Below are 24,171 nucleotides of genomic sequence, written 5' to 3'. Positions count from 1 at the left end.
ACATTGCACTATTAAGAAGTGGCTGATATATAGAATTCTGACGCCTCTGAAAATAATTGCAGGAGGGAAACCTATTGGGGGCGGAGGAGGTTGAAAAAATAAATAATAGCAATATTATACAGAGCCAAATCTGGCTCCCCTTATGTAAGTGAGCAGTCTGCTGCCTACAATAGCTGGTGATTTTCCAGTTGCCTGCTTAGGACAGCTTTGTAATCTTTCTGTACTACCAGATCAATGCAAAGGAGACTTACCAATGCCACACATCCGATCCTACTATCTGTGCTAATACAGGGCTTCTCAAACTTTGAACTCTGACCCCTTTCAGATGACTAAAAGTATTACATGACCTCAGGAGGGGGAAACTGAAGTCTGAGCCTGCTTGAGTTCTCCTGCCCCAGGTGGGGAGGGGCAAACTCCAAGAGTTTCAGCCCCAAGCAGGGGCTGTAACTTGAGCCCTGCCACCCAGGGCTGAAGCTCTCAGGCAGTGGGTCTTGGGCTTTGGCCTTTTGGCATGGGAGCTGACAGCTTCACTGGACCCCTGGGCAGGGGGATGAAGCCTGAGAAGAGAAGTCTGAGAAGAGGTGGAGCCTTGGGCAGAAGGGGCAGGATGAAGGCAGGCAGCCCTCCGTTCCACCCAGACTGTGGTGTGTCCCCCCACCCCCGAATACCTCACATGGTGCTCCAGCAGCAAATGAAAGGGCCTGGGGCTCCAGCCACCAGCATTGCCACAATAGCAGTGACAGTGGCCGGGAGCGCTAGGTCCTTTTGAATCACCGGTTCCTGGGGCAATTGCTCCATTTGCTTCCCTCCCCTCCCCCACTTTCACAGGCCAGGCTTTGGGCTCCAGCGCATCTAACACTAGCCCTAGCAATCCCATTAAAGTGGGGTCTTGACCCACAATTTGAGAACCACTGTGCTAAACTTTATCTTTGTTAGTTCTGCTTGATTCCTCTGAAATGCAGAAGCAAGAACCATGTGGCCCACCCCGTGTGAACTAAATATGCTTATTAATGATCCAACTGGTTTTCGGGCCTCATCATGCCTTTCTCTCAGACTGCAACCTCCCAATGAAATCAATCAGAGTTTTAGGTGCACAAAAGTGAGAGATCAATACTAGCTCTGCAAAAGACACACTCAAATGTAGCTAGCTAAGAAACCCAGCAGCTGGACCACCAGGAATAATGGCTCAACAGAAGAAATATATCTTTTCTGAAATGCTCTTAACAAGCGTATTATGATCAACTTTTAACTATGGGCCTGCTACATGGGCCTCCACCAGCAAGTCATCCAGCAGTCATTCCAGAGAACCTCTCCATCATTTCTCTCTGATTTTTTGTTTTGCCATTGGCTCTGTGTCAAAATAAGACATATGGCTTGATACATGATTGTCAGTGGCCCCAAAAATCTTCCATCTCCTAACATCCTCTCCCTCCCACACATACCAACTATGTATATTGTTTTACCTTTCTAATTTTTAAAGCAGTCTTGTTCATAGCTGTAAAGGACTAAATTAAAACTCTCTTTGACCTGCTTTTCCTGGCCAGTGCCATGCTAACAAGTAATCCATCACCAGAGGAATGTCAGCCTTATGATCCATTGCTCGAAAGGGCACCAACCAAGAAGCAGGAGCATGGGAGATCCAGCCATTTTAAATTTATTATTGTAAAACTTCTAAAAATAAAAAAGAACCTAATGTTTTTTGGAGTAGGGGAAAAGAGTTAGAAAGTTTATGAAGTCTCAAAGGTTAACCAAAAGCTTTAAATAATCAGATTCTGGCAAGTCCAGCTTTTTGGGAGTTATATAGCTCTTGAATCAGGGTAAGATTTTTTCTCCACGCTCAGAAAAGCAAAGTGAAGAATCTTCTCAAGCCTCAGATTCTTAGCTGGTCAACTGTGGACTTTTTTCCCCCCTCTTTGCTGACTCACCCTTCTTTCCAGCCCTCTTCCTCCGCAATTCCCAACCCTCCCAAATGGGATTAGGGCAAGTTTTTATATCCTGTAGGATAGTGTGCAACAATTTTGGCCAAGGGCCCTATGGGTCTTAGTTTGAATGACCAAAGGCAAAAAATCCAGAATCAGAGAAAAAACAGCATCTTTCACTCACTTCTTTGCACCTAGATTTAGTTGCTGATAGAGGACTCTGTCAGAGGGGGCCTGAGAACAAAGGGGGCCTTCTGGTAATATGGGAGACACAAAACGTAGGCATGACAGGGTAAGAAAAGGGTAACATTTCAGTCCCAGTTCTTCTTGGCTTATGTTATTTTACCCCAGTTTTGTGTGTGATATATAAAGTTTTGGAGTACTTCCGGTAGAAGAAAAATGTCACGGGCTTTCCATTGCTGGAGGAGTTTTTTAAACATTAAACAGCTCAGAGCTGCTTGGTATTATCATATTTTCATTTAAATATATAGAGTTTCACAGCTCCTACAGTGCTGAGAATGTGTTTTTCCATTTACTTCATATTAGATTTTGTAAAGTAACTACAATACTTTATTTCAGTTATATTAATATGACACACCATGGCTATGCAAGTCTTAGAGGGGTAACTGGGTTAGTCTGTAACTAAAAGCATCTTTAAAAACAATGAATGGTCCTTTAGCACCTTAGGGTATGTCTATACTTGCACCCTAGTTTGAACTAGGGATGCAAATATAGGCATTCAATATAGTAAATGAAGCCGGGATTTAAATATCCCGCTCTTCATTAGCATAATCTCCGTCACATGCTGTTTCGGAACCCAGCTGATTCAAAAGTGAAAGTGCACTTCGGGCCACGTTAATTCGAATCAAACCCCTTGGTTCGAACTAACATTACTCCTCAAAAAATGACTTCTCAAAAAACATAGATAGCATCATGAGCTTTCAGAAGTGGTTACACCAAGCATCTACATTTTTGTTAGTCTCTAAGGTGCTACAGGACTATTTGTTCTTTTTAATTTTTTTTCATGATTATGCAAGACATTTGTGAATTAATGCAACATTCTCTAACACCTGAGGGACTGAAGCTAAAAGTGACAGAGCTTTTGGGCCAAATTTGGCACCCAGGTGAACCCATTGTTGCTCACTATAGGATATTGCCTGAGTATGAGAGAAAACTGAATTCACAGTATTCTTATAAAGAATCTCACTTGTACCCTGTATTAATAACCCCATTTATCCTCTCTCTGGTGTGCTGCTTTTCCATCACATCTGGTCTTTGTTAAGCACTGCTCCTGCTATTCGCCCTCTGAGAGCAGATCTCTGCACGCATGTGGATCCCCACTGAATTACCAAATATATTAGCTCATAAGCCAAGGTTTTTTTTGGAAAAAAATCTAACTGTGAAGAGCTGGGGTCGGCTTCTGAATGGGTTCTTCCCATGACTCGGGAAGCAGTGTGGGCTAAAGGATTTGCTGGCTGCCATCACAGAGCCTCTCAGCTCCTATTGGATGGGAACAACAAACAGCAGCCAATGGGAGCTGAGAGGCTCTTTGCCTGCAGCCTCCACATTCCTCAGCCGGCACTGATGCTGACAAGCAGGGACTAGAAGACTGTACTCTGAATCAGTTTATAAACAGGTCAGTGACTTTTTACCATTTTTCCCCTGTACATTTAGGGGGGTTGGGTCATAAATTACTGGGCTTATGTTCGAGTATATATGGTAAATTTGGGATCTACCTATATGAAGGTCCTTGCCAGATCCTTAAACTATAAACTGTCTGGGGGTAAAGATTGTCTTGCGGTACTTATAACAATGAGGTCCTGACTCTTTGTGGGGTCTTTGGGTTCCACTGCAATAATAATAATAATAATAATAATAATAATAATAATAATGACCAGGACACCTAATCTCTCTCTAGTCATATGTATAAGGTGGAAAATCAATATAATAAGTATTTAAAAAACTTAGTTGCATAATTGCACTGTTTCATTTTAACGATAATCCCCAACATATCATCAAGCCATGGGGCTGAACAATGGATACAGAAGAAAATGGCACAAAAATAAAGGGTCTCACTCACTGTGGAGTTACTTCAGCAGCTCACACTTCTCTACTGAGGCAAAGGTATGGTTTGCTGAGAAGAGAACCATAGTGCTGCTTTACACAGTCCAATAGGAGGATATGAAGATCACATCATTTGAAATAGTCAAATCTTCCTTTAGGAGAAATAAAAGACTATATGACAGACTCCTCAAATGTGGAGCTGCTAAGATGATATAAGTGGGAAAACAAATCCAGCAAAGCCATCCATTTCACAATATAAAGGTCCCAAAGCAATGTTCTAGTACTCAATGCTAGTATTCAGGAACACACGGACAGACTAGTATATACATAGGGCTAGTTTCACATCTCAGCTACCACTGATTCAATAGGCACAACCCTGCAGTAACACCACCACCAGGATCAGAACCCTACTGTCCTGAGCACTGTACAAACATGGAACAAAAGATTGTCCCCACTCTAAATAGTTTACAATGTAAGAATAAGACAAGCAATACAAAATGCATTTTGCAAACCATAGGAAGCAGAAGAGGAAATTGATATGTACATTAGGGTGTGTGTAAACAGGATTATGTAGGATTCAACTGAAAAGTTTCAGCTACTCCATTTCTAGATAAAACTGTTGCTTTGTCACACCAAGAACGTTGCAGTCATTTTTTTTGCTCCTTTGAAATGCTCATTCTAAAATAATAATTATTCTTAACAAAAGGACTTGTGCTGAGTTTCCTCCACTTCCAAATCCCCTTTTGCCTAATTTTCTGTTCTCTCGTTCATAGCCTCCCTCGTTCCTCTCTTCTGGCTTCTTCTCCCTAACATAAGCAAACTCTAGTATTCCTCATTCATTAAATAAAAAAACAATTTTCTGCTGTGTGTGGCTCTCCTATACAGAATCATCTTCTCTCCCTCATGTCTAAGCTCATTGAGTAGGTTATTTACAACCATTATTGTGACTTCCTGCTCTTAAACTCCGTCCTAGAGCCTTTTCATAGTATGGTTTTCGTTGTGCTAAAACTGATCTTGTCCAGTGGCGTTAGAACAATTTTTATAGTGGAGTGCTGAAAGCCACTGAACAAGACTGTAAATCCAGGATGGGACAGAAACCACTGTTGCATCTCAGCACCTTTAATTCCAGCAGCCCTGCTCTCATCTGTTACAAACAACCTCTTCCTGCTTATGGCTCAGGGCCTCTCTTCTACTCTCATGTACCATCACTTTTTGGAGCCTTTGATAGTCTCCTTGACACAATATACTGGCTTGGCTTTTGTATCCCTATACACTCTTGGTTTTCTTCCTCTAACTCTTTCACTGCCCTTTCAGCACTTCCAATGAGACTTGTTCATAATCCAGTTACCCATCTAATATTCTTGGTATTTGGATACTTGCAGTGACTGTCATGTCCTCAACATCTCAACCCTCCTCAGTCACCTCTTCCTGTTGGTGGGTGTCCCATAGGGCTCTCTTCTTGATCATCTCTTCATCACCTTGCTTCTCAGTAAACACAGCTGTTCCCAAAGATTCAACTGCCATCTCTGAGGGGGTGACTATTCCGTCACACATCTTTCCAACAGCCAGCCATTTAGGTGAGATATTGGGCTCTAGATTTGAGCAAAAAGTCCAATGGGAGTAATCAATGCACAATGGTTGGTCCCTAATGGATCATTTCCAAATTCTAGTTGTCCTTCCAAATGCACTGACAACTCTGATAAACAGCTCTGTCTGAATCTGAAGTGAAGTTGTTCGGTAAAAAAGCCCTGAAAAAGAAAAATGGATACCTAGGTACAGACTGTTAAATTAATCTTAACTGAAAAACCAAAACCAGCCACTACTTCGGCAGCTTAGATAATAAGGGCAACAATCTATTTGTATTGTTCATATAATACACTAACATTTGGACATGCTTCCTTTCTAACATCACAACAGAAAAGTGATACTAGAAACGTCAATAACTCTGGTGAAATAACATTAGCCTTAGCAAAACAATTTTTCTATGTATGCTACATATTTTGGGATTTATAAACAACAAATAGTCTCGTAGCACCTTAAAGACTATCAAAACATATAGATGATATCATGAACTTTCGTGGGCACAACCCACTTCTTCAGATGACAGGCGTGTTGGAAGTCCAGATCCAAGAATGAATAAGGGAAGGGGGAGGAGGGAAATGGAGGGGAGAAAGAAAAAAAGAGTCAGTGAATAGATAAGCAGTGGGATAGCCTAGTTAGTCTGTAGCAGGAAAAACTTAAAAAACAACAAATAGTCTAGTAGTGCTGATAAGAGGCTGATAAAAACCATTAGTTTGCAATTAGAAAAGAAGACGACCAACACTAGATTCTACCCAAACATCAAGAACCATTAGCACCTTCATTGTTTGGTGGACTGATAATGTTGAAGCCATCCAATATCCTTGTTTAGAGTATTAGCATAAGAATTAAACTTGTCAATGAAGTTAAGTTCAAATCCTTCTCTGGGTATTTGCCTTGTGGAGTTGGTCTGAAACAAAATGGTGACATGGAGATCCATTAATGAGTGTCCAGGAAGACTAAAGTGTTCAACCCACAGGTTTTTGCGTGTTGCCTTTTTGGATATCTGATTTGTGTCCATTAATTCTTTCCCGTAGAGACTGTCCATGTTTGGCCAATAAATATTGCAGTGGGGCATTGCTGGCATTTGATGGCATAGATCACATTAGTGGATGTGCAGTTAAATGAGCCTTTGATTTGGTGGCTGATGTGGTTGGGTCCAGTGATGAAATCGCTTGTGTAGATGTATGTGCAGAGTTGTCACTGGGGCTGATTGCAGGGATGGGTTCCTGGATGATTATTATGGAGGTGTGTTAATCATAGAATCATAGAATAATAGGACTGGAAGGGACCTCAAGAGGTCATCGAGTCCAGCCCCCCGCCCTCAAGGCAGGACCAAGCTCCACCTACACCATCCCTGACAGATGTCTATCTAACCTGTTCTTAAATATCTCCAGAGAGGGAGATTCCACCACCTCCCTTGGCAATTTATTCCAATATTTGACCACCCTGACAGTTAGGAATTTTTTCCTAATGTCCAATCTAAACCTCCCCTGCTGCACTTTAAGCCCATTACTCCTTGTCCTGTCCTCAGAAACCAAGAGGAACAAATTTTGCATGGTTACTGGAAAGAATTTGTTTAAGGTTATGGCGTTGTCTGTAAGTGAGAATTGGCCTTTTGCCCTGTGTAGAATCTGTCTGTATAGAATCTGGTAGTAGACTATTTGTTGTTTTTTAAGTTTTTCCTATTACAGACTAACTCAGCTACCCCTCTGAAGCTTATCTACTCACTTTCTCTTTTTTACTTCCTCTCCTCCAGTCCTTCCTTCCTTTATTCATTCTTGGATCTAGACTTCCAACACTCCTGTCATCTGAAGAAGTGGATTGTGCCCACGAAAGCTCATGATACCATCTCCATGTTTCGTTAGTCTTTAAGATGCTACTAAGCTATGTGTTGTTTTTAAAGTTTTTCCTGTTACCTAACTCAGCTTTCCCTCTGAAGCTTTTGGGATTTATGTTACAGTTTCAGAAGGGAATAAGTGCAACTCCAAGTTGCATTTGGCCCCAAAAGAGCAAAAATAAGATTAATGTATCAAAATGCAACTACCATTTATGGCATTTACTGAACAAAGCTGTCTCTTGATGCTAGAAATCAAACCTATTTCAATACATTGTAACCCACTGATTTTACTTCTGCATTTTTGTATAATTATGTATAGTTTCCCAAACTGTGTCACATATTTAAAATACATACTACATACATACATACATACATACATACTTCAAGTCCCCCCACCCCACCCACTCAGGCAGTGGCTGGGCAGCCAACACCAATTGCCCCTGGGATGGAGCAGGGAGGTGGGGTGAGTTCTGGAGTGTAAGTCCTTCCTCTGATTAGCTTATGGTCAAAGGACCTAAGCATGCAAACATAAGCAGGAATACTGAACTTATATGCGGGTGCGTCTACACTGCACCATTATTTTGAGATAACTTGCGTTATTTCAAAATAGCAATTAGAGCATCTACAGAGCCATTCCATCATTCTGAAATAATTTCGAAATAATGGATGGCATATTCTGAAATCTGTAAACCTGATTCCATGAGAAATAACACTTATTCCGAAATATCTATTTTGAAATAAGACATATGTAGATGCTCCACTGTTGCTGTGTCGAAATAGCCCCTCACCAGGGCCATTCTAAGTTATTCCTCCTCAGTGCTTCCTGGGGCTCTAAACTGAGGTAGAACATCTACATTAGGGGAGCCTGCCTTGGATTAATTTTGAGGCTTCCCTGAAATGCAGATGTGCTATTTTGAAATAAACTATTTTGGAATAACTATTCTGGAAAAGCTTATTTTGAAATAGAAGTGCAGTTTAGACGTACCCTTAGTGAGCTAAGTTCATAGAATCCTAGGTCTGGAAGAGACCTCAGGAGGTCATTGAGTCCAGCCCCCTGCCCAAAGCAGGACCAACCCCAACTAAATCATCCCATCCAGGGCTTTGTAAAGCTGAGACTTAAAAACCTCTAGGGATGGAGATTCCACCACCTCCCTAGGTAACCGATTTCAGTACTTCATCACCCTCCAAGTAAAATAGTTTTTCCTAATATCTAACCTAGACCTCCCCCACTGTAACTTGAGACCATTGTTCCTTGTTCTGCCATCTGTCACTATTGTGAACAGTCTCTCTCCATCCTCTTTGGAACCTCCCTTCAGGAAGTTGAAGGCTACTATCAAATCCCCCCTACTCTTCTGCAGACTAAATAAGCCCAAATCCCTCAGCCTCTCCTCATAGGTCAAGTGATCCAGCCTCCTAATCATTTTGATTGCCCTCTGCTGAGCCCTCTCCAATGCATCCACATCCTTTCTGTAGTGAGGGGGAGGAGAGAACAGAATTGGATACAATATTCCAGATGTGGCCTCACTAGTGGTGAGTAAAGGAGAATAATCACTTCTCTAGATCTGTTGCCAATAGTCCTCCTAATACACCCTAATATGTCATTAGGCTTCTTGGCAACAAAGGCATGCTGTTGACTCATATCCATCTCCTCATCCACTGTAATCCCCAGGTCCTTTTCTGATTAATTGGTACCTAGCCAGTCAGCCCCCAGCCTGTAACAACGCTTTGGATTCTTCCGTCCCAAGTGCAGGACTCTACTCTTGTCCTTATTGAACCTCATCAGATTTCTTTTGGCCCAATCCCCTAATCTGTCCAGGTCACTTTGGACCCTATCCCTGCCTTCAGTATATCTACCTCTCCCCCTAGCTTAGTGTAATCCGCAGACTTGCTGAAGGTGCAATCCATCCCTTCATCCTGATCATTCATGAAGATGTTGAATAAAGCCAGCCCTAGAACCGATCCTTGGAGCACTCCACTTGAAACCGACTGCCAACCAGACATTGAGCTGTTGATCACTATCCATTCGGCCCGACAATCTAGCTAGCTTTCTATCCACCTTCCAGTCCATTTATCCAATCCATATTTCCTTAACTTGCTGGCAGGAATATTGTGGGAGATGGTATCAAAAGCTTTGCTAAAGTCAACGTGTATCACATCTACTGATTTCTCATATCCACAGAGCCAGTTACCTCATCATAGAAGCTAATCAGTTTGGTCAGGCATGACTTGCCCTTGGTGTATCCATGTGGACTATTTCTGATCACATTTCCCTCTTCCAAGTGCTTCAAAATGGATTCCTTGAGGATCCCCTCCATGATTTTTCTGGGGACTGAGGTAAGGCTGACTGGTCTATAGTTCACTGGATTTTCCTTCTTCCCTTTTTAAAAGATGGGCACTACATTTGCTTTTTTCCAATCATCCGGGATGTCTCAAAGCTTTTAAAGATAATAGCCAAAGACTCTGCAATGACATTTGCCAACTCCTTCAGTACCGTTGGATGCATTAAATCTGGACCCATGGATTTGTGTATGTCTAGCTTTTACGTTATGCACATGTGTAAGTTTTGCAAGAACTTGTCCTATATAAAGAGTAGAGAATCCATGCAAGGGGGATGAAAATAATGAGATCCAAAATATGACTATTTTAAAAGCTGATTTTTAATTTCTTAGATTTAGAAATTAATAGATTTATTTGAAAATCCTTAAATCCAAGCTTTAATCAGGGACCATGTGCTTAGAATTTGGAACAGATACATGGGTAAGATCCTCTCCCCTCTCCAGCTCACATACATCATGTGATAGGGTCAAAGTAGTATAAGTGCCATGTATCTGCATAGGGCAAGATTCTCCAGCACAGGTACTATGTAAGATATACAGGAAGCGGCCTCCCAAGGATCCCATTGTAAGCCCTGTCAGAGGATGTTCCCAGATAATGCTGCAGAGGTCTTTAGGGATGTCTAAGTCCTGCCCCAGAAATAGCCCAAGATTAGAAGTGTACATAGGTAGTTTAAAGCCATTTCTTTAAAGTACCACTGCTAACTATACCTCCCACTGTACTGCAATTCTGTGCTATGCCTCAGTAGGCATAGCTCAGCATCTTCCCCCACTATTTTTCATACAAAAATGCATTAAGGGCACCACCCTATTACCCGATTCATTTCATTGAGAATTTGGACACTGACTTCAATGGGAGGTGTTCCAGACCCTATATGCACAATAGAATCAACCTTATGAGTCATTACCACACTGCCATAATCTCATACAAACAACCATCACAACAAACTAACTGTCATGTCTGTAATTATAATCACTCACCGCAGAAAATATATTTGTCTATTTAAGTGGGTTTTAAAATATGCTTTGGAATCTGAGGAATCACTCAGCACAAAGGACTCGATCCTGCATCTGCTCCTGGCACAAAAGGCTTGAAATCAGCGTGAGTTTTATTCACAAAGTGGCTCTGCAGCATCAGGTCTTCCTACCTGGAGGGAACTATGCGACCAGCAAATGGCTGTAATATACCCTATCTGCTGGCATTTGTCCAATGTCTGTTTTTCTTAATGCAATATCAAAACAAACAGAAATGTCTGAAATTATGATGAATATCCACCAAAGTCTCAAATAATGTGTAAGCCTCTGATTTGTTTTTAAATGCAGCAACTTTATTTGTGGCTCTCAAATGCCATAAAACTCATCCTCACATATTTACAGTGTGTTTATATTTGGGTTCATCTCTGAACAAATTTTTTGACCTTGTTTGCCAATGTGTTACAAGAACTCCCAATGACAAATGATCTTTCATGGGCAATCACAACATAGATGTGAAACTGAAGCAAGACTGCTGCGCTGTTTTGTATATCAAAGTGCACCGATCCACTTGAGACACAAGTCTGGTTTGGAGCCGCCATGAAAGGGTTAGAGTGGAGATGGAGGACACGCTTCTTTTAACCTTTAATGTATCAATGTGCACTTCATGGGTCAGCTTGTGCAGCATTTGATGACATTCTGACATACAAAGCCTGAGGGGTTGATGTTACCCAGTCACTCAAATCACATAATTAATGTGCATCTGGGTTGCAATAATAAACAATTCTGATGTATATGTACTACAGGCAAACTTCCCTGGTTAAGTAAACAATCCTTTTCCTAAAATGGCTCCTATCCAAAATAAAGTTTTCAACTATCAACCAATCTGATTGCAGTTTATAAATTCAGGTTCAGGGGTATCAACTCTTTCAGCCCTGACAACAACATTGAGATCATTCAAGAATTATTTGACTCTATATCTATAAATTTTATGTGTGCATTGTGACAGGGTCAGGCCAGAGGGACACAAAAGAGTAAAGGAAGGGAGGTATATTAGCCTCAGACTGAGTAAATCTTTGTTGCCAGGGTAACAGGCAGGGGCTAGTTCAGAACCAGTGAGAACTTGCCAGACTCAATCAGGGCAATTGATCACCTGGAACTAATTAAATGGGCTTCCAGAATCAAGTGAGCCTAGGCCAGTTAGAACACCTGGGGCCAATTAAAGAATCAGTTGAGACTGGCTATAAAAAGGCTTCTCTGCAGTTAGTAAGTATGTGAGGAGTTGAGAGGATGGAGGGAGTGCTGCAGGAAGTTTAGAAGGTGTACGCACCATTGAATTTTAGGAGCGCCTGAGAGCAGGAAGGTGCTGGGGAAGGAGCTCAGGGGTCTTGTTACTGTCTTGTAGCAGGTGTTGGAGACTCTCACAGGCAGCTATTACAGGGCCATGGGCTGGAACCTGGAATGGAGGGTGGGCTTAGGCAGCCCTCAACATCCATTTCCACTCAGGGAAAAGACTGGCTGGGGAAAAGAACAGGGCTGACCCACAACATTTTGGCACCTGAGGCAGAAAGCTCAAATGATGCCCTCATGCCACCTTTTCGCCTGCCTGCCATATCTCTTGTGTTCTCCAGCACAGCACTCCACCATCTCTGTGCATCTAGAGCAGAGAGAATACATATGCACCAGCAGCAGACAAAATTTTCTACACTCTGTGTCCTAGTGGTGCCCTCCTACAGTCTGGCACTTGAAGTGGCCACCTCAGTTTGCCTCATGATAAGGCCAGCCCTGGAAAAGAAAGGGGTTTACCCAACTCTGCATTATTTGGGGATCCACCAAGACTATGGAGTTTGGCTTCCCTGTATAACTCATGCTGGCCAATGAGAGGAGCTCAACAAACAGCAAGCTGATGCCCTAGGTATGATGCCTAAATTGAGGGCTTCTGTGTACCTCTGAGGCAAGCAATCTACCTGAAAGTGCAGGACCCACCAAGACTGTGTACTGTATCTGTAGGTATAATAGCCATGTTTAAAAACTTAATCAGAAGTGCAATCAAGGATAGAGAGCTTTGTTCTTTTACCACACATCTGTTTTGCTTTGATGTAAACAGTATATCAAAATCAGGAAAAAAACTCTACTTTTTCATGTTATTCATTGATTATTCCATAAACATATGCCTCATGTCAACCACAATAATGATTAGAAATAGCTACAATTTCACTGCTGACTACATATTGCTTAAAAATTAAACATGAACATATTCTTTTGTAAGGATATTTTTGACTAAGTAGTAAAACAATTTCCCTCTAATTCATTTCACCTTGAAAGTCACTAGGTCTGGTTCAAAATTAAGAAGTGAGAAAATATTTTGAGAACACTTCCACAGTTTACCCCCTCCATTTTCCAAACTGTTCTAAGTCACTTGTGTCCAGTAACGTAAGTTATTGATGTAGATGCATGAACATAAGTTGCAGCATATAACATCAAGTATTATCAGTGGATAGGCATGGTTTAGATCAGAGAAAATATTAAAAAGCTTTCTGAGGCAGAACATCCTCAAGTGATGTATCCGTAGTAGCGATGCACCTTGACGTATGTTCTCAGTGGGAGTAAAATGGATAAAAAACATGGCTGAAGATCATATTCCTCACACAAAGAATATATTTAAAGGGTATAAGTCAACCCAGGCTAGTGAACCCACTCACTTATCCCGTAGCATGAAGATTCATTGCAAGGGCAGGGGACTGGACTTGGTGAACCCCTGGAGGTCCCTTACAGTTCTATGACTATGTTTTCATTATAATCAATGCTATTTTGCTTAACCAAAATAATTACTTATTTTGTGTAAGTGGGAAGGCAGAATTTTGCAAGGTTAGCATAAGGACAAGTCGCAGCCCCACTGATGAAACAACCAACAGCACCAGGACTAGATTTTTTTTGTCCATAATCACTTCTCAGGCCATGGGGCCTGGAGAGCAGGCACTCAGGACCTTAGATTTGTTTCTAAAAATCATAGACTTGCATGTGAATGTGCTGCCTTCTGAACACTTTTGCAGAGAAGAATGTTAGGAAGCCGATCATCATGTGATCTAAATTGTCATATCATCATGCCAAGACAAGTAAAATGACTCTCTTGTCCTTCATTGTTATGAGAATGAAATCAGAGCACTTGGTTACACATTAACAATTGTACTTTCAATTAAACTTTTCTGAATGCAGGTAGCACTAACTGAGCTACTGATAACAAAGGCAAAGTTTAAAGGTTTTATTTGATCTCATGCCTGTTTGAGCCTGGAGTGCTTCTCAGTTATTAAACACAGGTAGGCAAAATATGAGAGAGAGCAAGGACATTTTTATAACTGGTTATAACAGTCTTAGCGACTACCAGGTACATTTGATTAAAAGCCTGTGATAAGATTAGGTGTTACTATTCAACAGCAAGGGGTCTGATTCAAAATCCACTAAAATTAATGGAAACATTCCTGGCCAATTCAGTAGGTTTGGATTGAACCATACACCTGCATTTTTATAGTCTTTGGCATTTAAGTTCTAGCCTTACCTAGGCATAGACCATTTTAGGGTACCCATGGGACTAATCTAGATTGCACCAGCTTGAAATAGCCCCTTTGGGTATATCTACATGGCAGTTGGGAGTGAGTCTTCCAACTCAGACAGACTTGTGCTAGCAGGGCAGGAGTCAGTCCATTAAAATAGCAGTGAGAGTATTCTGGGTGCAGCTCAGGCTTTTCGGCCTAGGGGGTCACATGGGTAAGAGATCCTGAACAGCCTATGCTGTAATGTTCACAGTGCTCTCTTTTTAGCATGCTAGTGCAAGCCCTGCTAGCAGGAGTACGTCTAGCTGGACTGGGAAACTCACTCCCGTTACAGTGGAGACATAACTTAGAAGCCATTATGCCAAGAAGCCATTATGCCAAGAGTTCACATAACTTTAAAACTCCTTTTCTGATTTTTTTAAACAAGCTTTGCAAAGTGAGGTACAATGTGATATTAATCTGCTTCTCCTTGAGGTAGTTAAGGAGAGTTGAAAATCAGATTTATAATGGCAACTTTAACTATAGACCTACTACCACCACTGCATAATTATCACCAGCATCGCCTCCCACACACCATTCATCAATTTTTACTCTTTAAATGCATTAAATGAGCTATTGCTAATGGATGAGTTGTCTCTGGACTTGCAGAGATTAATGAACCAAGTTTGGGAGGCAGATTTTTTCTTAAATAGAGATCAAAAGTGAACCTTTCCCCACAGATGTTTCCAATGCAATTCAGGCCAGGTGGAAAACACTAACTAGAGCTAAATTTGCCTCATTGGGAATCTCCACTCCAATTTTATTTCCATCAAAATTATGCTTAAATTAAGTACAACAAAGTTATATTTTTTCTTTGATGATGAAGATAAAGTCTTTTAAATCAGTTCATGTAGACACCAAAGAATTCCATTTGGATAATGCTGATAATGGGCTAGACTAATTCTGCATCTCCTAAATGATATTTTTTTTCCACATAAGAGAGAACAGCATCCTTAAAAAACAAGCTAGAGAAGGTCAGCATACAGAGAAATTTGCTCATGTCTGTAAGTTATAATCACAGATTTACCAAAGAAAAATGACTTCAAGTAGTTAATTAAAGGCTTGATGCAACACACTGAAGTCAATAGAAAGATTAGTGGGTTTTGGAATGAGCTGGGAGCAAACATCAATACAGTGCCCAGTAATACTGAATGACTTGTTACCATCTGTTGAATGGTAATAGCTTTATAATTCACTCGAGTTTGGAATTTAATTTTGGTTTGGAGTGGCTCCATTCCCATTTCTTACTCCTAATGTTTGGGAGAAAACTGACTCTGCTATTGAGCCATTTCTAATTTTTCAAACCCCCTGAAACTGAAGGCTTTTCTGTTGTGAAAGGGAAGCAAGTGGGCATGCAGCACTATTGTAAACCAGACTAGTTCTGCTAATGATACGAAGGGAAACAAAGACTATTTCAGTCTCAGCGCAAAAGCCAGGCCAGTTCGCTGTTGCCTTGCACCTTGGGTAGTCATTTATTATAACAATGCAGAGTGAACATTAAATGCTGCCATTTTGTTCTCACAGTACAGAATACTCAAGGGCTACGTCTACACTGGCATGATTTTCCGGAAATGCTTTTAATGGAAAAGTTTTCCGTTAAAAACATTTTCGGAAAAGCATGTCTAGATTGGCAGGACGCTTTTCCGCAAAAGTACTTTTTGCAGAAAAGCGTCTGTGGCCAATCTAGACGTGCTTTTCCGCAAAAAAGCCCCGATCGCCATTTTTGCGATCGGGGCTTTTTTGCGGAAAACAAGTCTTTGCTGTCTACACTGGCTCTTTTGCGCAAAAGTTTTTCGGAAAAAGACTTTTGCCCGAACGGGAGCAGCATAGTATTTCCGCAAAAGCACTGACAATTTTACATGAGATAGTCAGTGCTTTTGCAGAAATTCAAGCGGCCAGTGTAGACAGCTGGCAAGTTTTTCCGCAAAAGCAGATGATTTTGTGGAAAAACTTGCCAGTCTAGACACAGCCAAGGTGTAGCATCACAAGGGGCACTCTCTGATGAAATATGGCTCCTGGGCTAAGCTGAACAGAGCACAGGCACAGAGACTTACCCACAAAGAATCTTCCTTCCCACAGGGTGCAGAGCAGCAGCAGGGCTGATATGATGCACTGCGGGGATGCAATATATTAACAGGCTTTCATGCCAGAAGGGCTGCTTGTGATCGTTTAGTCCTGTGTTTCTTAAACTGTGTTCTGTGGCACACTGGTGTTCTGTGAAGCAGTCAGAGGTGCGCCGCGGTGAACAACAGAATTCAAAATGGCCACCCCTAAAGGGGCAGGCAACCTTTATTTTATTTATTTATTTTTGCTCAATAATGTTTTCTGACCCTTTTTTTCCCCTCAAAAAACTTTCCCCTCGATTCCCCCACCCTTTTTTTTTTTGCTCAACTAACAATCTTTGATGTTCCTCATAAAAAAAATATTGTTTGGTGTTCCTTGGTCTTAAAAAGTTTAAGAAACACTGATCTAGTCTGACCCACTGCATCACACAGTACTTCCTACATCAACTCTGTGTCTTCTGGCTGAACTACAGCATAGACTGTAGAAAGTCAGCTGGAGTGAATCAGACTTCAAAGGATGGAGTTTCCACCACATAGCTCCTGTTTCAGTGTCCTTCACTTCTGCATGAGGAATGGCTGGTGAAGCCATACAGTTGTGCATCCATCCTGCCCCCAAAATTCCCATAGGAACCCCCCCCTCCTCCATGGGACTGTCCCACACAGCAGATCCCCATTAGTCTACTGGTGATCGGGGCCTTCCAAAGCTTTAGGAAAAAATTAGGGGATATATACATTCTGAGAGAGAGATTGCCATTTCCAATCAATGATGGTTCATGTTATTTTCTGAGTGCAATAAAGTTTAAGCCACATTTATACCAAAAAGCCACCTCGTTTTACAACAACCAGAGTTCCCTGGGATCATTTGGTAAGTGTAACCCTGCAATCTACTCCTAGCCACCCCCTTCTTGCTTTTGGGGAGTGGTCCTTGCCTCAGTTTCTCTCGAGTCCTCAAACTCAGTAGAGGCTTCAGAGTACTGATAATATTACAATGTATGCTCTTGAACTCTTCTGCAGTTCCATACCACCAGTGTCACCCTGAAATTCACAGTCAGTCCCTGAGAGATTGACAAATGGAACAGTCAGAACCACGGATCAGATAATCCCTTTAAAAATGAGACTCCTCAAAATATTGGACGAAATGTTAATGAAATTTGTATTGGACCCCTGGATGTGGACATGAAAATATAAAGGGTTATGGAGAAATTCTGTCCTGGTTTTTTATGGTACTTGTAAAAATTCATAACAAACAGGGCAAAAACAATTTAGAGGGATTTTCTCTGCCTTTTGTTGCTCTAATACCTGTCAATGCTCTGTACAACAGGGCTACGTCTACACTGGCCCCTTTTACGAAAGGGGCATGCTAATTTTAAACTTCGTAATAGGGAAATCCGCGGGGGATTTAAATATTCCCCGCGGGATTTAAATAAAGATGTCCGCCGCTTTTTTCCGGATTTTCCTACTTTGAAGGAGGAATAAGAGATCCTCCGGAAAAAGGCTTTATTCCAGAGGATCGGGCCAGTCTAGACGCTTTTTTCCGGCTTTTCCCCAAGCCGGAAAAAAGCGGCAGACATCTTTATTTAAATCCCGCGGGGGATATTTAAATCCCCCGCGGATTTCCCTATTACGAAGTTTAAAATTAGCATGCCCCTTTCGTAAAAGGGGCCAGTGTAGACGTAGCCCAGAAGAAAAAGTACACTACTCTCTATCTGGTAAGCTATTTAAAGGCCTGATCCTGCCCACTCTACTTAAGTCTGTGGGGATTTGGGGTATGTCAGGAAAGCAGATTCAGACCCCTAGTGCCGGTCATGCCATGATGTAATTGTTGTAATTCTAATAATATATTTCATAGAGAGGTCTAAGCAATAGCGCAACCCACATGCAAGAAAACATACTAATAGATAAATGAATAAACCAGGGATTACATGTTTTGGTTGCCTATTGTGCATTGTTAGGAAATAAAAATGAATCTAGCAAACTTCTAGTAGTAATGGCACCAGCAATACTTATCAGAAGCAGACTGGTTTTTGTACAAATGGGTCTGATAAAGATTTTGAAGCAGAGCAGACAACAATTTAAACTTGTAGAATGAACAAAGATATATAGCTTATCTCTTGGGGGTATTTTCCATGCCTTCAAAGTGTCTGACAGTGGAGCCAGTGTGAATATGTACTTTGCATGATAACAGCTACACATGTAGCCTGAATTTTGCGCATTGTCTCAGTCATAGCTTCCTGCCTGATGATGCAAGGCAGGTTAACTCTGGCACATGGGGATCTGCCATCACTTCTGTTATCCTAGCTTCAGTGTTCCAGATTATGAAAGTCTTTATTTTAGGATGAGAATGGAATAAGAAGGTCATTCTCCACTGCTGCTAGAACTGGTCTCTGAATAAATGCAGGTAGTATTTTCAATCAAGTTTTAGTCACAAAAAAGAAATGTCTGGGAATGTCTCGCAAAATATATAAGCCTCAGATTTATGAGAAATCCCTACATTCTGTCACTCCAGTACTGCTCCCAGCAGAAACATACCAACCTATTTTGGGCTCTTCACGTTTGGTAGATCAAGAGCCTCCACTTCTAACCTTACCTAGAATCTGTACACTTAGCATCAGATCACTGAGACAGATACTCATTTACACTGGCTGAAGACAATGGAATCAGTCTCTCTCTGTTTATATTTCTTATTTAGGTTTTCATGAAACTTATCACTATCGCCCATCAAGGGTTTGCTCTTGCTCCTACTGAAGTCACTGGGGGAAAAAACCCTTCAATTGATTCCTTTGGGTGCAAGATCGGGACCTGAGTTTACAGCACTTGCAGGATTGGACTCTTTGAGTGTTACATGAACTACAGATTGCTTCCATCTGCAGTAATTTCATGAAAGGAAAAGCAATGACATTTTGCCAGAAGAGGAGACGACACCAGGAGAAAGGCCAGAAAGTGGTTTATACAACAAATCAGAGTTGACATTAAAATAATGGGATTCTCGCCTAGATGAATACAATTTCACAACAAAATAGTGGAGGAAATGCCACGATATTAGAACTTTCAGCTGTTTTGGGAATGTCCCAAAGTGAAAGACTCCAGATTTCAGAAAAATGATGTAGGATTTTATAGCACACATATAATTCCCAAATTCCCATGAGTATGGTGTTAAGGAACTGTCCTTATTTACTGAAATAAGAGCATTGTATCTGTGTGTGTTATTCTGATAGGAGGCTAATGACTTGGTTTGGTTACCAAAAAAACCAACCAACCAACCAAAACCCCCAAAACAAAAACAAATATTCACTATAGAGAAAAAAGTTGATAAAAATACAAAAATTAAGAGAAACTGGAAGATTCGCTGTCCAAAGACCAAATGGTTGGAGGAAAGCTGGACTGGGTAGTGACAAATCTTTCACATCTGAATTATAAAACATTTAATAATAATAATAGTGGACCTGAGCCTGGATTTCCTTGAACCTCCCATTTACTACAATAGAAATTCTAGATCTTCAGAGAATTAACCTCAGTTATACCTGTGCCACCTGAAGCTACGTCTACACAGCTTCCTTCTTCTGCAAAAGCCTATGCAAATGAAGTGCAGATTAATATATTGCTGTGCTTCACTTGCATAATTAGGAGCCGTTTTTGCGCAAGAAGTTTTTGTGCAAAAAGGCACCATCTACACCATGCCTTTTTGCGCATAAACCTCCTCTTGTGCAAGAGCCGTTCTACCTCATTTTTTCAGGAAGAACAGCTCTTGCGCAAGAGGGGGGTTTTTTTGCACAAAAAGGTGCTATGTAGACGGCGCCTTTTTGCACAAAAACCTCTTGTGCAAAAATGGCTCCTAATTAATTATGCAAATGAAGTGTGGCAATATGCTAATCTGTGCTTCATTTACATAGGTTTTTGCAGAAGAGGGAAGCTGTGTAGACGTAGCCTCACTGTTTTCAAATCATAGTCTCAGTCACGCCTGTATGATTCCATTATCTGTGGGGACAATCTGGCTCTGCCAGTAGAATCTGGTGCCATTAACAATCTGCTGATAGAGTAGCCAGGATGGACTCCAACTTTCCATCTATACTTGAAATAGAATAAACTAATATTCACCACTAGTGTTCACCACAAGCCCTGCACTGAACATAGCTCAATTAGACCCAAGGTCCTCAGATAATTAGGTTCTCTTCTCTAGCAGGGAAAAAAAATATTAGAGATTAGCTGCTTACACAATCACTAAAGCAGCACAAAAGCGAACATCCCTGAATTCTAGGATATTGCAAGAAAATTGTTAGCTGTCAACACATTACCCTTGCAGGTATGGATGAGCGCCCTTCTGAAATAAGTGCAATCACTACTAGTACTGCAGGGTCTATTTTCATACCTTTTCCCTCAGTTCAAGTATCCTATTAGAGGCCCAAAGCTCTCTGAAGACAAACAAAGACTTGCTTTGGTTCCAGCAAGCTGTGAATTGAGCCTCCAGTCCTCATATTTTAAAACGAGGGTCCCATCATTCCAAAGGATCACAAGCATTACCACTGTCCATTTCCTTATGGTTTATTCTAGCACACACTGGAATATTCTAACTTGTAGAATCATACATTTAAACTGCAGTTAATAAATATGGTGATGAAGGAAAGGTATGACTGCTTTGCCACTCGAGCATGGCCACTCCTAATCATGAGGAATGAAGGAAATTTGGTGTATGGAGAAGAGATACTGCTTATCCCATTCTTTTTCAGATGGACATCTATCCTTCCAAACAGCTGTCTGCAATATGTGTGGTCATGTAGCTTGGGAGAGGCATTTTGATACTTTTGGAGGTTAACGTTTAAATATATATATATATATGTTGCTGAAAAAAGTCCATACTTTGAAAATTATACTTATACTGCAGATAGTCATAAAAAGTGATGTGAATGACCCAGTTTGAAATCCACAGATAACTTTCCATGTGGTTCACATATGTGTAAAATGGGCATGTTTTTATGAATCATTTGTATACTGCCTGGCCAGGATCCTGTGTTTAAACAATTGAGGAAACAACACAATACAGCTGTAGAAGGAATTTTTTGGTCATAAATAGGATCTATAGATTTTAAAAGCTGAATTTCTAGCAATAAAGGAATTGCCCATATTGCTGGAATGTACTTCATGCTTTGATAAAATCTTTCATTCTTTTTGTCTGGAAATAAAAAACCTAAGCACATGAGATTGATGCCAACTTAACATTGGTATTAATAGTCAAGACTGAAGGTGCTATTCATCATAAAGATATCAAACCAAGCTTATCTATTTGGCAAGAAAGACTAGATCTGGTGTTTCTAAAACTTAACATCTTATTAAATGAAATAGTTCAGACTTAAGTGTTTTAATGGTCAACTACCCTAAACAAATTAAATGTAAAAGATATTGCAGGTACTGGCAGTTTCCTCAATATATTTTTAAAACTTTTTTCCCAAAAGACTGTACAATGAATAGCAGATTAAAAAGTGGCCCCATTTGTTTTACTGAGTGACTTAATATCTCCTTTCAGAACTGATGGAGGCAGTATCAACAAAAACTAAAGTTATCAAAAAGCCAATATTTGATAAAATATACTGTTGAATTTGGACAGTGTGAATACTTTTGGGGCCAAATGCACTAATTCAGTGGTAGAACGCTGAACATAGATAACCGGCATAGTCTTCCCCTTATCTGAGTTGAGAAAATGAAGTGTGTGCAGTCTATCTTGTTGATATAAAAATAACAGACCTTATTCTGATCTCATTTTGCCACAGAAAGTTAGGAATAACTGTACTGAAGCTAATGATACTACACTTGAGTGAAACTACTGAGAGACCAGAATTGGGTCTAAAATGTTTACGGGTGGGATTTTCAAATGAGCCCAAAGAAGAAATTCAATGTGATTTGAATAACTATAGGAGCTGAATATCTTTATCCCTTAAATTCCTTTGAAAGTCCCAACATATACTTTTAAAAGCACATATGTATGTTTGTTTGTGTACAGTACTAACCCTGGGCTAAATTGTGGCATTCTATTCGTAGCAAAGAAAAAATGTATCCCAGTAACACAAGGCAGCATTCTGCTTCTGGCAGGCACATTGCTTCCCAGAGCTCTCCAGTAAGGGAGAAGGAGCAAAATCCGAACACTCAGTCAAGGTTCCTTATGGTTTATGAAGGAAAGGTATGACTCACTGTCAAGGTTTAGAGCATATCTATCACCTCCTCTGTTGCTGACCTGCTTGTTGGTGGGTGCATATTTTTTTTTTTATGAGATGGTTCCTGATGGATGCAACACAAAGCAACTTAGTGGCCTTACCCCCTAGTAGTATTTTGAAATGCCTTTCCTTATAGCTTATTCACATACTAGTGAATTTTTGATTTGATTAGATTTAGAAAAAGATGAGCTGTACAGGACACTAAGCGTGTGTCTACACACCAGCTTTATTTCGGAACAACATTAGTTATTCTGAAATAACATATTGCACATCTACACTACAAGCCTTTATTTTGAAATAATGTCAAGCTGGAGTACTTCTTACTCTGACTCCTGTAACCCTCATTTTACACATAAGGGAAGTCGAAGGAAGAGTGTTTTTTCTTCGACTTACTGCTGGGTAGACAGTGCTAAAAGCCAAATTAAGCTATTTTGACTTCAGCTATGCAACTGACGTAGCGGAAGTTGCATAGCTTAATTTGATGTTAGCCCTGCTGTGTAGAGGTACCCCAATAGATTTCAGTAATTTCCAAACCGAGAATGCTCTCAAATCAAAGTCAGCGTGTTTGTGTTGATCAAGATACTAAAAAGGGAGGGAGGAATGACTATTACTTTAATGTGAGAGATCAAGCGGGTTTCAGGAAGTTTCATACAGTCTTTGGAAGACAGTGAGAAAAAATATTAAAAGTTAAAAAAATAAATAAATGTAAATATTATAACTCTAAAGTTAAATGAACATTGCACAAGAGCTTTTAATTAAAGATAAGAACGTACATACATCTTGGGTGCTTTATTTAACATGACCTTATACACCTTCAAACGTCACTGGCATTGCTAAATAAGTTTGATCTGAGATAGCAGAGAGGTTAATACATTAAACATGACACATTTGTGATTTCAATATGCAACATTACTTCAATAGTAATCAAGAAATACAAAACTTTACCACAAAACTAAGTGACTTTCTTGAAGATTGTGGTCTGTTTTCAGCCCTTTGTAGACACTATTTAAAGCACATGCTCAAAGATCCTGAGCAGATGTAAATTGTCAATTTACAATAGCTGAGAATTTGTCCTATTGAAGTTAATTTATAACATTTTTATGCTCAGCTTTACTTTCTCTGTATACAAAAAACTTTGTTCCATTTTATATTTCAAAATACAATTTAAGAAAGATGCATCATTAAACTTGCCAACTAAAACTGAGTACTAACTACTCCTGAGAACATGGGGGGCCAAAACATCATGAAACAAACTAGCAAAAAACCATTTTTCATTAAATAGTTTATAAACACCTTTTTCTTCACATTCCAAAAAATTGGCGGGGAGAGGGGGGTAATCAATCAATCATTCATTCTCCTTTCCAGGTTGGAGTAACCCAATCTGTAAGAAAATTAAATCCAATCAAAAGCTAGAGTAGAATCACAGGTCTTAGAATGGAAAATTCAGCCTTAATTATGCAGTTTCAGCTGATGCTTTCTTAATGATACTGTGTGCTGGGATGTATTCCACACCCTGCGGTATACCACACATTTTATCCACTGTTATAGCAACCAATGCTGACTTTAGATCACAGGCTTTCCTCAAAATCATTGGAGAAAAAGTTTATAT

Source organism: Pelodiscus sinensis, chromosome 3, assembly GCF_049634645.1.
Source record: "Pelodiscus sinensis isolate JC-2024 chromosome 3, ASM4963464v1, whole genome shotgun sequence".
NCBI lineage: Eukaryota > Metazoa > Chordata > Testudines > Trionychidae > Pelodiscus > Pelodiscus sinensis.
This window is presented reverse-complemented; position numbering follows the sequence as displayed.